The sequence below is a fragment of the Delphinus delphis genome, chromosome 19 (assembly GCF_949987515.2).
Source record: "Delphinus delphis chromosome 19, mDelDel1.2, whole genome shotgun sequence".
NCBI lineage: Eukaryota > Metazoa > Chordata > Mammalia > Artiodactyla > Delphinidae > Delphinus > Delphinus delphis.
This window is the reverse complement of record NC_082701.1, coordinates 26637990-26648593: the sequence shown is the minus strand read 5'-3', so window position 1 is coordinate 26648593 and position 10604 is coordinate 26637990.

Genomic DNA, 10604 nt, shown 5'->3' with positions numbered 1-10604 from the left:
AATCCAGAATTCCTAAAGTTGGTCTGACATTATACCTTACCATCACAGTGAGCTGCAGACATTCTGAACAAGGATTCCAGAGCAACATGATTATGTGCTCCTTCTCACAGAGGCATGGCTCTAAGTCAAGTCTGACTTACTTAAATGAGTTTGGTGAGAAAGTGAAACAGTTGGTTTTTATTTTAATACTCAGTGCAATATTTTACTGTATTTCTTAGCTGTGGTTTCTTCCTTTCCCTTACCTCAGCTAAGAGATAGTTTAAGAAAGGCTCAGTTTATAGAATTTATTATGAAATTAGATTTTTATTTATACATTGTAATTTTTCATAAAACTCAAAACTGGATTACAATGCATATGACTTTTTACAATGAAACGAGACATCTACAATCTATTTTGTGTATCAAAGAATATTCTACTTGTTTTACCATTATAAATTGTCCTACTTGCAAAATTTTCTAAACATGTTAAGTAAAAAACTGTCAACTAATATATCAATACTTTCAATGTTAAGCTAATTGAGTATTACCTAACAATGAATTTTTGCAACAACTAATCTTTTTTTTAAATTAATTAATTATTTATTTGTTTTTTATTTTTGGCTGCATTGGGTCTTCATTGCGGTGCACAGGCTTCTCACCATGGTGGCTTCTCGTTGCAGAGCATGGGCTCTAGGCACGCGGGCTCAGTAGTTGTGGCTCGTGGGCTCTAGAGCGCAGGCTCGGTAGCTGTGGCGCATGGGCTTAGTTGCTCCGCGGCATGTGGGATCTTTCCAGACCAGGGCTTGAACCCATGTTTCCTGCATTGGAAGGCAGATTCTTAACCACTGCGCCACCAGGGAAGTCCCCAACTAATCTTACAAATTCAAAATTACTACTCAAACCTGTGTTCTAAAAACTGCATTTTGGAAATGTTTTTATTATGATGGTGGCATGAAACAGCTGACCTTAAAATAGAGCTTCAGTGAAAAAGGGACTGGCATGAGGGATACAAAGGGTGTTGTCCTGATTCTTTTCATGCGTCTGAAACCATTCCATTTCATTTTGGTGAAATGTGCCTATTCCTAAGTAATTGTTTTCTTAATTCTCTGGTAACAACAACAACATATACAAATCATATCCTCCTTTCTTTCACTTTAAGTACTGTCCAAAACGGTACAACATCTAGCCTTAAGCCCTGATTTGATATTCAAGCTAACCCTAGAAGAGATGGAACCAAGCATGGATGATGATAATTTTCAAGGAAGCCCTAGAGATCCTCTAGGTGTCCTAAAGTTCCACAGAGCATGCTTTGAAAATATGTTAGGCGGAAAGGAAAGACCACTGAGGCTGGCATTTGAATAAATGAGTATCACCCTCCACTGATTCACAGCATCACCTCCAGTTTATCCTGCCATCTGTGGCTCAGTCTAACCATGAAATAGGGGGTAAGAACCCACTCCTTCTCAAGACCACTAGGGAGGATGATTTAAAACATTCCATACTTAAAGCTCTTGGTCTAAGACTGATACCTACATTCATCCCCACCTTCCCAGGCTTTATCCACCAGAGAATGTCATTTCCTTTAATCCAGAAACAGGAGATAAAACCTGTGGCAGAGTCTACACTCATTAGGTCTACTGCAAGAATATAATTTGGGTAACATGTACAGTGACTTTTCTTTACAGAGATTCACCAATGGAATGGAAATTGTTTATTTTGCTTTGGGGACTTGTTTCCCCAGCCAAAGCAAGGTCCCTTTGAGGATTTTCTGACTCCCTAATCAGTTAACAATTTTGAATATCATATTCTCTTACCAGTGGAGATCTTTGAAAACTAAAAGATAAGAGAGAGAGCGGAAGAGAAGGGAGAACTCCCACGTGGACCTTGGGAAGTGACCTTTATTCTTTTTTTCCCTATAGGCATCCTCTGTATTTATTTATTTATTTATTCATTCATCTTTATTGGAGTATAAATGCTTTACAATGTTGTTAGTTTCTGCTGTACAACAAAGTGAATCAGCTACATGCATACATATATCCCCATATCCCCTCCCTCTTGAGCCTCCCTCCCACCCTCCCTATCCCACCCCTCCAGGTCGTCACAAAGCATTGAGCTGATCTTCCTGTGCTATGCAGCAGCTTCCCACTAGCCATCCATTTTACATTTGGTGGTGTATATATGACAATGCTACTCTCTCACTTTGTCCCAGCTTGCCCCGCCTCGTGTCCTCAAGTCTGTTCTCTGCAGATCACTTCACAGCAGGGCACAATACTCCCTGTCACCACTATAGACTGAGTTATAGACTCAACTTGATAAAACGCCATTTCTATGGGGAGCCAATTATTCCTCTGGGAAGTGACTAGTCAGCAAGGTTTTTAACTGCAAATTCTTTCTCATTAAGTTACCACACATTGTGTTTCTGATTATTAAAGTACATCCTCATTATCAAAATGTTTAGAAAATACTGGAAAGTAAAAAGAATAAAAGAAAAAAATTATAGCTAATCCTTCTTCCCAGAGATAACCACTACTAACACTTTGATGCATCTCTTTACAGATTATAAATATATACACGTATACATAAAAAGCTACATATGTTACACAAACACCACCATACTCTTCATACCATTTTAAACCTGTCTCCCTCTTTTGGCTAATATATTACTATCATATTTCCAGTTAGCACAAGTATGAAGTTGTGTTTTTTTCAAGTCTTAGGCTGGTGAGGACTGAAAGTCATTCTACCTTTTTTAAGAGTCTGAGTCACCCCAGTACTTTTTGATAGGCCCAAAGATTAAAGGAGGTAGCTGCTTAGGGCAGAGAAAGCACATTCACAGACACCTCCTGCAATTTAAACTTGTGATGGTATTGCAAAATGACATTCAATAAATAGTTGTATTTGTGTATGTGTTAAAAGCATGACTTTATTCAAAGGAAGCACTTAAAATACACAATTTTATATTTCTGTTTTGCCATTTCTTCATTTTTTAAGATCTACCTGTGATTTCAACAATCAAAGTGACTGGGCTTCCCTGGTGGCGCAGTGGTTAGGAATCCACCTGCCAATGCAGGGGACACGGGTTCGAGCCCTGGTCTGGGAAGATCCCACATGCCGTGGAGCAACTAAGCCCGCGAGCCACAACTACTGAGCCCATGTGCCTAGAGCCCGTGCTCTGCAACAAGAGAAGCATCGCAGTGAGAAGCCCGCGCACCACAACGAAGAGTAGCTCCTGCTCGCCGCAACTAGAGAAAGCCCGCGCGCAGCAATGAAGACCCAACACAGCCAAAAATAAATAAATAAAATTAAAAAAAAAAAAAAGCAAAGTGACCTAGGCCTCTCTGGGTCTCTGACAGGCCTGAGCAGGCTGCCAGCAACCCTCTTTCTCTGCACACCCAGGCTAGTGCAAGGGGTTACTAACCAGAGAGGGACCTAAGGTGGTTCTAGCCCTACACGTTTTTCTCCCCACCCCTCCCTCCCTCTTATTTTGGAGACTCTTTAAGCACAGTCCAGTAGATTCTGACCTAGAGCACTTTTCCTACATTATGTCCCAAACTAGCCATTTTCCAAGGAAGAGTTGCTATGTGTACTTAGGACTAGCAGTCAGGAGCCCTTCTTTGTTTTGCCCTGTTCAGGTTGATGGCCTTACGGGCCTTCCTCCCCTTACACTCTGATCCTCCCCTCCTGCCTCCACTCTTCCCCTGCATTCTCAGAAAGGAATCCTTTCCCAGAGTTCACACCTGGCCCTCATGCTGCCTCAAGTTGCTCTTTTTATGTATACTTCCTAGTTCTTCTGCTTGAAGCCTGTTCTGTCTGTGTTAACTTTTATTTCTCTACATTACTTTGTATTCAACAAAGCACCATGCTCATAGTAGACATTCAAAGAAATTACTGACGATGTCACACCACTAAATGGATAGCTGAGGGTAGCATAACTGACTTTCTAGAAGAAAATGAGGTAACCTTTACTTTTACATCAAAGTTGCTATTGGTTACCAGGTGCATGCAAACCAATGAGGGCCCAACCTGCAATTGTTGATAACACTTGAATTCACCTCTCTAGACTTATTCTTTTCTCTCATGTTTCTTTGTCTCTTCATCTTTCTCTTCCTTCTCCTTATTCCAATGCTTTTTTTCCCCAACACTTTTCTTTTTCCTTTCCTTCTTTTTCTTTCCCTTTTTCACTGACCCGACTTGCCAGTGATCCAATACAAAAAATGTCTCTTAATCTGCACTCCTTGAATCCATGTCTATAGGACATAAATTTCAATCTCCAGAAGGCTTTTCACAGGCTGACCCTCCCTTACTTGGTGCACCTCCGTCTGTAGCACAAAAACTTTCACCAGACTCTTATGAATTTGCGCCACCCAGTGGCTAAAGTTGCAAAGTCATCCTCTGAAAAAAGCAGTGCATATAAATAATTAAATATAAACAAATGTGAAGCCTGTAATACTGCCCCAAAGGAAAAAAATAATTCATAGCAGCCAAATTCTGTCCTATTTTAAAGTCTATATTCTGATACTTGAAACAGGGTGGCAAAGAACATGTTTAGGGCTATAGTGTCACGGACTCCACAGAATAAGATGATGCCCACAAGACTCGCCAAGGACTTATTCAGGTCACTTCTGCTCCCTAATGTACTGGAAAAGAAGAATAAACAGCACAGGTTATAGGGTAAAGTCTTTATTGCTCTCTTGAGGAATCAAACATCCAACATGAGAGACACTATTTTGAAGACTTATAAACTATACATATAATATCAGCAGTTTATTTCTTCTACAATGAACTTTTTTTGGACATGTCTATGTCTAGGACATATGCCAAGGAGTAGAGTTCATGGGTTGGAGGGTACATACACCATCAACTTTGCTAGACTGCATATAGTCCTCCAAATTGGTTGTAGCAAATACATTCTCACCAGCAGTAAAGAGAGTCCCTACAGTTCCACCTCCTCCCTAACTTGGAAATCTCAGACTTTAAAATTTTTGCCAGTCTGATGGCTATGAAGTAGTGTGTCATTGTTGTTCCTATGTGCATTTTCCTGCTTAATGGTGAGGTTGAGCATCTTTCTATATATCCATTTGCCTTCAGGTTTTCTCTTGCTTGCTTATAACCTCTCCCTTTTTTTCTATTGTGTTGTTAGCCTTTTTTATTGAGTTGTAGAAGTCGTGTATTCCTGGCGATATTCCTGAATACTAATCCTCTGTCTTTGAAACATTTACTATCAAAAGTATATTTCTAATATAAAACGTATTCCTCAAAGCTGATTTACACATAAATAAACACCTGCCAGGCTCTGAAGCTCTGGGAGTGCCTTCTGGCTCCAAGATTCTGTTTTCATTTTGACTTCTATGGCTAAAAAGCTACTGGACTTATGTTTCAAAGTCCCAGGAAACTGAACCTATTCCTTAGAAGGACTTCAAGGACTCCCACCTTGAAGGACTCTGCTTTGTCAACACATACGTGACAAAATAAGGTAGCTGGGTTGTCAGCCTATTCCAACCCTATTCAATTCTTTATGGCAGGAAGAGAAATGAGCAGCTCTCAAAAAACTGCTAGTATCTGTTATTGTCTTATTCTGAAATTAAACCAGCTAAGTAATGCACAGGTTTAATTTCAGAGTGATTTATTCAGATATTGCTTTCCTAAGCATTTATAATGACTCCATGGTGTTGAAAAGAAGTGCAACCTGTAGCAATATCTAAACTCCTGGGCCTATTTTCCAGCTCTCCAGAATAAGCCATAAAGTACCTTTGCCTAACATATTTATTTGTCTAAAGGAGTGTCTAAAGCACAGGGAAGATGAACTTTGGCAGAACAGACAGCCCATGTGCCAGAGCAGCATCACATTAGAGATTTCTGTCTGGCCTCCTCTCCTTGCTGCTGTGGTATCACTGTTTACCCTTTTAGCTCCCTCCTTCCCATCTAAAGGAAATCATCTGATTCCCGTATCTATACCTTTCCATGAAATCCTTTCACTCCAACATACTCGTTCTTCCTGGTGGATTAATTTTAAGCCTTTTATCTCTAACTGCAGATAATACTAAGAGCTAACACATAATGCACATCTACTATGTACAGTAAGAATAAAAGTTTTGTCTCCTGCTAAAGTAACTCTGGGAAGCAGGTAGGCCAGGGAGCATCTCACAGGTCTGAACTACCACAGCCCCTGAACCTGTCTCCCCGCGGCAACTCTCCTACCTTGCTTCAATCTGCACACAGTTCTCCACCCTTCAGCCAGAATGAGCTTTCCCCAATGCACATTAGATCTCGTTACTCTTCTGCTAAAAAATATCAGTGACTTCCTACTGCTATCAGGACGAAACCCAAAATGCTTAATATGATTGCCAGTGTTAATCAACTAAACCACAATAAAAAAAATTTTTAAAGACTGTCAAGGCCCTCGCTAGTCTAGCCTGCCCCCTCTCCAGTTTCATCTCTCCTCACTCTTTCCCTTACTCTAGCTTCAGCCACAGTGGACTAGCTTCCTTCTTCCTTCTCTCAGGGTCTACACTGTCCCCTCTGCCTGGAACACTGTTTCCACTCCCTCATCCCACCCTCCCCTTCCTTCACTATTTGCCTATTTAACACCTACTCATCTTTCAGATATTCGCTCAAAAGAACCTCCTTAATAGATCCCCCCCCCTTAGGAATTCCCTGGCGGTCCAGTGGTTAGGACTCGGCACTTTCACTGCGGTGGCCAGGCTTCTATCCCTGATCAGGGAACTAAGATTCTGCAAGCCGTGGGGCACAGCCAAAAAAAGAAGAGTCCCCTTTGACTTCCCAGACCCCACCAGGATCCCCCATTATACCCTTTTATAGTGCACATTTCCTTCATGGTATTCATCTGTTTGTAATGTATTTCTGTGGCATTTGATTGACACCTCGCTTACAGAGGTAAGCTACATTGAGGACAAGGACCATGTCTGTCTTGCTTACATTTACATTATGTCCCTAAGCCTAGGGCTGTGTCTGACACTTAGAGGGACTTAGTAAATAACTGCCCTTAATGAAAGAAGAGACAGATGGGAGTTGAATTGGTTCTCTTCCCTGAATCTCTTTATTTCAAGGATCCCAGATACCAGAAATTTAGGACCCATCTTCTCTGTGTCCTTCCTTCTTTTTACCATGAGGCACCAGCCTGGCCTTCAGCTCACTTAACCCTCTGAAGTAGCTGTAATTATCTGCATTTTATAGAAGAGAAAACTGAGGATTAGAGACTTGCCCGAGGTCACAGGGCTAGGAAGTGGACACAGCTAGGATTCCACTATAGGTCACTGGCCTTAACCTCTATGCTCTTAACCACGACACACGAGCCCTGTCAATTTATATCCTTCATTGATATTTCTCTTGGGTGGCTGATCTCTTTCTTATCTATTTCTTTGTATTAGGAGGATTATTCTTTGTGATATGAGTTGCAAACATTTTTTTCCATTTTATATTTATGTTTGTTTTGTTTTGTTTTTTGAGGTACGCGGGCCTCCCACTGTTGTGGCCTCTCCCGTTGCAGAGCACAGGCTCCGGACGCACAGGCTCAGCGGCCATGGCTCACAGGCCCACACACTCCACGGCATGTGGGATCTTCCCGGACCGGGGCACAAACCCGTGTCCCCTGCATCGGCAGGTGGACTCTCAACCACTGCGCCACCAGGGAAGTCCTATATTTATGTTTTGACATTGCTTAAGATGTTATTTCACTCTGCAGAAATTTTGAGTGTTGTGTGGTCAAAGTATTAACCTCTCCTTTTATGCCTTCTGTATTCTGAGTCATAGTTAGAAAGATTTTCCTTCCCCATACCAAGATTATAAAGGAGTTTTCTCATATTTTCTTTTAGTACTTTTATAGTTTTCAATTTTTATATTTTTATTTAAATATTTAATCCATTTGGAGTTTATCCTGGTGTGAGATATAGACCGACGTTTATTTTTTCCCCAGATGGTTATCTAATTGTCCACACCATTTATTGAGTAGTCCATCTTCATCATACACTAATTCCTATATGTATTTTGGTTTACTTCTGAACGTTCGCTCCTCTTCCACTAGTATGTAAGTCTATCCAAATGCTAGAGTAATTGGTACTTTTTCTTTTTTCCAATGAGCACTTTTTAACCTTTATCTTTGACTTCTCTGTAGTACTTGGCACTGTTGACTAATCCATTTTCCTTGATGTACTCTCAGTGCTATATTGTTAGATTACTGAGAAGGTGAATAAACATGTACTTAGGGCACTAGCAATCAGTGGCACCAAAATAATGATAATAAAGAAGATATAATCAAAGAGGTCACCATAGAAAAATCAGAACTTTGTTGGACTTCCCTTACACATATTTTATAGCTTATATTTTTTTAAGATTTATTTATTTATTTTGGCCATGCCACTCGGCTTGCGGGATCTTAGTTCCCCGACCAGGGATTGAACCCGGGGCCATAGCAATGAAAGCACCAAGTCCTAACCACTGGACTGCCAGGGAACTCCCAATATTTTTATTTTAAACTACATGCGAAGCACTATATTTTCAGTTATTTAGGTCCTATAGGGTCTCAATGCTCTGTTGACTACTGCCCACCCCCATCTTTACTACCACTTCTGTCTCTTCAATCTACTTCTCCCTTTCTGGACTACGGGGTCTTCCTCTGTATCTTACCTGTTGTTGCCGTCCAAGTTTCTACTCTTCACCTTTCTTTTCTCTTTTTCCATTCAATGAGCTCAGGCAATCTCATCCTCTCCCACGGTTTCAAAATTCCGAGATTTGCGCTGACTTCCTAATCTGTGTCTCTGTCCCAGATCTCTCCTTTAGCTTTTGAATCTGCCTACGGAATGTCACCTGTACAACCTGCAGACACCTCAAACTCCACATATCCAGAACAAAACCTGCTCTTTTCTACTTTGTGTCTGCTCTTAGCCCTATGGTCCCTGTCTTGGTGACACCATCATCTACCCAGTCAACCAAGCTGGACATTGAGAACCATCTTTAATTCTACCACCTTAGTTACTCCCCTTCCTCCATTACTTTTCTTTTGGCCACACCACGTGGCTTGTGGGATTTTAGTTCCCCAACCAGGGATCGAACCCAGGCCCTCAGCAGTGAGAGTGTGGAGCCCTAACCACTGGACCGCCAGGGATTTCCCCCCAATTACTTCTTAAACAGCTTAAATCCATTTATTTTTCCTCATTCCCCATTCCAACCATGTTAGCTCAAGCCTTCATCATCTCTTACTTGGACTTCTGAAACTCCTGGCCTTTCCTTTTGCCACTTATTAGTCCACATCACTGCCAGAGATAGGTCTAAAACCAGATTAGTGATATCACCACTCCCCAGCTCAAAATGCCTCACTGGCTCTCCATGGCCTCTGGAGTAACGTCCAAAGCCCGCTATGGTCTGACCTCTGTGTACCTTGTAGCTTCATGGACAGTGGCCCTCCTTTCTTGCTCTCTGTACTCCAGTCACACAGACCAAACTGCATGCTATCTCATGCTTCTGACCTTTGAATAATTTGATCTCTGTTTGGAATTTCCTTCCCACTCTTCTCCAAGACTTAACTCATCACTTCCCAAAGACCTACCCCTTTATTCTCCCTAGAATTGGCCAGTCTCTTCTTGGAGCCCACAGCGTACCTAGCACACCTCTGTTACAGCACATATTACCTTGTATCGCAATTATCTGCAGGCCCATCTGTCTCCCCCGCTAGTCACTGAGCTTCTTTTTGAGGGCAGAGATTATTTGATTAGTCGTTGAATCCCTACTACCTCGGCCTACAGTAGGACTCAATAAATATTTATGGAATGAAGGAATAAACACATAAGAATGCTCTAGAAGTTTCAAATAAAAAGGTTTGCTCTGGAGGTTGACTTGTGGAAGGCTAGCAGGCTGTCTGTCAGAAGACCTCTCAGGCTGTTTTACAAGCTTAGAAACCCAAATTTTCCACGCATAGAGAATGGTTCCATTATTTAGGAGTAGATTCATACTAACCACGCTCATACGTAAAATTATCAACTTATTTATAATGAGAAATACAATAGTCACATGTATAGAAATACTGTCTTCTGTACAACTATCCCGAACCTAAAGGTAGGCCTATATAGGAAGCTGCATTACTCCTGCATCATTGTTTAACCTGTGCACTCTCAATGAAGGAGGAAAAAAAAAAAATCTTATTCTCGAGGAGCAAAAACAATCTTACTTTCTATGTAAAAAGTACAGATATACATACAGTACATAAACAGATATACAGCTAGCATATCTGTGGTCTTAAAAGTTCATCCGGGAAAGCAAATTAAGAAAAAAAAAGTCTAAAAAGGCTCTTTAGGGCTGGCAATAATGATAAAAAAAAAAAAAAAGGTTGAGAAACACTAGTTTAACCTCTGTATGATTCTTTCTTAAGGAATTAGAACAAGTGGAGTTATTTCTAAAATTCAGATATCCAGTGGCATTAGGTTGATATAGTATCTCTATAATAGCCAATACTGGAGCGATTGTGCTTGAAATTCATTGGCCGAGCCTCTTCCTTGAATGGGCACAAGAAAGTCAGCTTCAACAGGCTCCAACTCTTCCATTACTAACTAACTCCGCCCTCTTGCAGGCTGACTCATTCTTCCTTTGGATGTGTATGCATACTCTGTATTTCT